Here is a 2,762-nt window from a genome sequence, read left to right on the forward strand (position 1 = left end):
TAGGATGGTTTACCTTATTAGGTAAAATGGCTAAAACCTTACTCAACCTCAGCATTCCAAATGAATGAAGTTAGGCCATTAGCTTTCCTATAGAAATGTCTTTTTCTGAAAGAAGAGCAAAAGAATACATCTCCCTCTATATAGTCTGAACGTTTGGTAGGTTAGTATTACCTAATGCCAATATGTAATTAATTCTGTGAGCACATTTTGAAGGAGAGAAGCACACAAGTTTAGAAATGTTTAAGATAAGATTCTCCCTTAAGGAGACAGGAGTGAATTATTAACAGTCTGAAGCTTACCCAAGGCAATGTACCAAGTAGCTGGAAATCTGGATGATAATAGTGTAATCCTTCAATTTTTGAGTAAAAATTTCAAAATAAATTTTTAGAATGAAATAGAACCTATCCCTGTACAGCTATTAACTAAGCATTTTCAAATTATCTATTTAAACCCAAACAATGTCAAAAATCAAGTCATAAGTATTTCATAATACAGACTAGAATTTTTATTTATATTTTTTGAAATTTATGTTTTTTAATTTCAGAATATTACAAGGGGACAACTGTTTTGGTTCTATGAATTGCTTTTGTACAGTCTTAATCAAAGTTACAGGTGTGCCCTCTCCTGGACAGGGTCTTTTGTACCTATTAGGTGTGAATTTAACCCACCTCTCCCCCCCACCTGCTTGCTTTCCATTGACTTTTACTACCAAATGTGCACATGGGGGGATCGATAGATCCCAATTTAATAGTAATACATGTGGTATTCAATTAAGAGGTCTACAGGAGAATGCCCATGTCTATTTTAGTCAATAATGAAATATGTATTTTGAATAAATAGATAAGAGCCTGAGCTATGCAAGATAAGACTGTAAAGTGGGTAAATATATCTAAAAACCTGAAATATTGTCCCAATAAATATTATTTTTTAAAAGACAAATAAGAAATACATACAGATATAGCATACATATAAGCAAGACAAAATCTTGATGTCATTATGCATTGAATTTATAGCATTTATGTTCTTGCTAAATGAGTTCTGGGTAAAATAAGGAGCAAACATTTCCCTCCCCACCTCAGCCCCACACAAATGCACGTACACCCACATATACCTTTTATTTTTTTTATTTTTATTTTTTTTTAAAATATGGAACGCCTCACGAATTTGCGTGTTATCCTTGTGCAGGGGCCATGCTAATCTTCTCTGTATTGTTCCAATTTTAGTATACGTGCTGCCGAAGCGAGCACTACATATTCCTTTTAACGCAACAATATTGGCATGCCTTTCACTGATGCCTTCCTAATGCCTCAAATACAAGGGTAATCCCTAATGTAACAGATACACTCATCACGAGAATGACCCCCTTATAAAAACTCTACTGACTGTGAATTTGAAGCAATTTATAATTAACTACATAGTGTATGGTCTTCCAGTGCAGGCTATATAAGATCATGTAAATATATTTCACATAATCAACAACATGAAAATTAAAGAGACAGCCAGCAAACAAAACTGCCATGAAAACGTGTGTGAGCGCACAATGCATTGTCCTGTGTAAATAGTATCGGTAGAGTATGCAAAATACAAGAAGAGAAATCCGCTTAGCACTCGAGAGAGGCAATCGTCTTCACTGAGTTTTCACGAGTTTCTTGTGTGGAAGATTTGGAAATAACTACCAGCTGCTCAATCGTGATGTTCCATAGTAATTGGTAGACATATTTTCCTCAAAAAATCTAATGTTTTTCAGTGATCTCATGGAGTTCTATGTAAATAAAACACATGAGATGTTGTTTTGGGGACACACCACCAGGAAGTACCACCACTTATAATTACAGGCAAGAGTCTGGTTCTGAGTGAGAGAAGCAGTACCTCTAACCGAAGGGTGATTTACTTAGGCTCACTTTGGAATAACAACAAAATAATAAAAGGGGAGGTTTTGGTGGAGGGAGGGTAACGGGTGGGGCCACATCTATGGTGCATCTTAGAATGGGTACAGGCGATTGCACTAATGTACACAGCTATGATTTAACAATAAAAAAAAGAAAAGAAAAAAGTAATAACAGTAATTTCTATTCAATCTGTGCTAGGTGTCAGATAACTATTCTAAACATTGCAGCCTGAGTCCATTAAGTAACAACCTAAGGAGTTAGGTTTTATTATCCTCCATTCACCAGTGAAGGCATTAAAACACAGAATAGTTACAGAACAATGAAAAGGAGGATGTCCCAATCTAGTCTGTGAAAGGGGGGACATTTCCTTACTAAGAAGTTCCATCTCTAGTTTTATGCACTGGTAGAGAAAACACTTAGCATTATTTGTGCTTTTATATATTGATACCTCCTTAAGATTGTCAATTGCAAAGGTGTCTTGATGTTCCCAATCAGAGAGAATATTTGTTCTTCAAGCCACACGTGATCACTATAAGCTACTAAATAAGAAAGATTCTGATTAAGAGCTGCAAATACGCCAACACTAATTCAAAATATCATAATCTCTGAAGGGGTAACACAAAGGGGTTTGTGACAATTTAAAATTTGGTATCTACTTTTCACTACATGTCCTACGTATCACTGGATTTAGCATCGTTTCCAGTATTTATTATATACTGGATACTACAATGGTTATCAAGCCTAGCAGTATATTGGAATCAGGCTGATAAAACAATCAGGATGTAAAAATTCAGAATATGTAAAGGAAGGACACCAGAAATTTTAAATTCTAACAAAATCCTTAGGTAATTCTTATGATTCTTAAGTTTGTGA

The 2,762-nt window shown here is 35.0% G+C and overlaps 1 non-coding gene across 1 annotated transcript; it reads right to left on the reverse strand.

Annotated features, from left to right (window-relative positions):
- Nucleotides 1-1,140: 1,140 nt before the first annotated feature.
- On the reverse strand, nucleotides 1,141-1,247 carry LOC128595017 (U6 spliceosomal RNA). The gene has a single exon (XR_008382712.1). It is a non-coding gene; the product is annotated as a U6 spliceosomal RNA (small nuclear RNA).
- Between the last annotated feature and the right edge of the window lie 1,515 nt (nucleotides 1,248-2,762).

The sequence above is a fragment of the Nycticebus coucang genome, chromosome 9, assembly GCF_027406575.1.
Source record: "Nycticebus coucang isolate mNycCou1 chromosome 9, mNycCou1.pri, whole genome shotgun sequence".
NCBI lineage: Eukaryota > Metazoa > Chordata > Mammalia > Primates > Lorisidae > Nycticebus > Nycticebus coucang.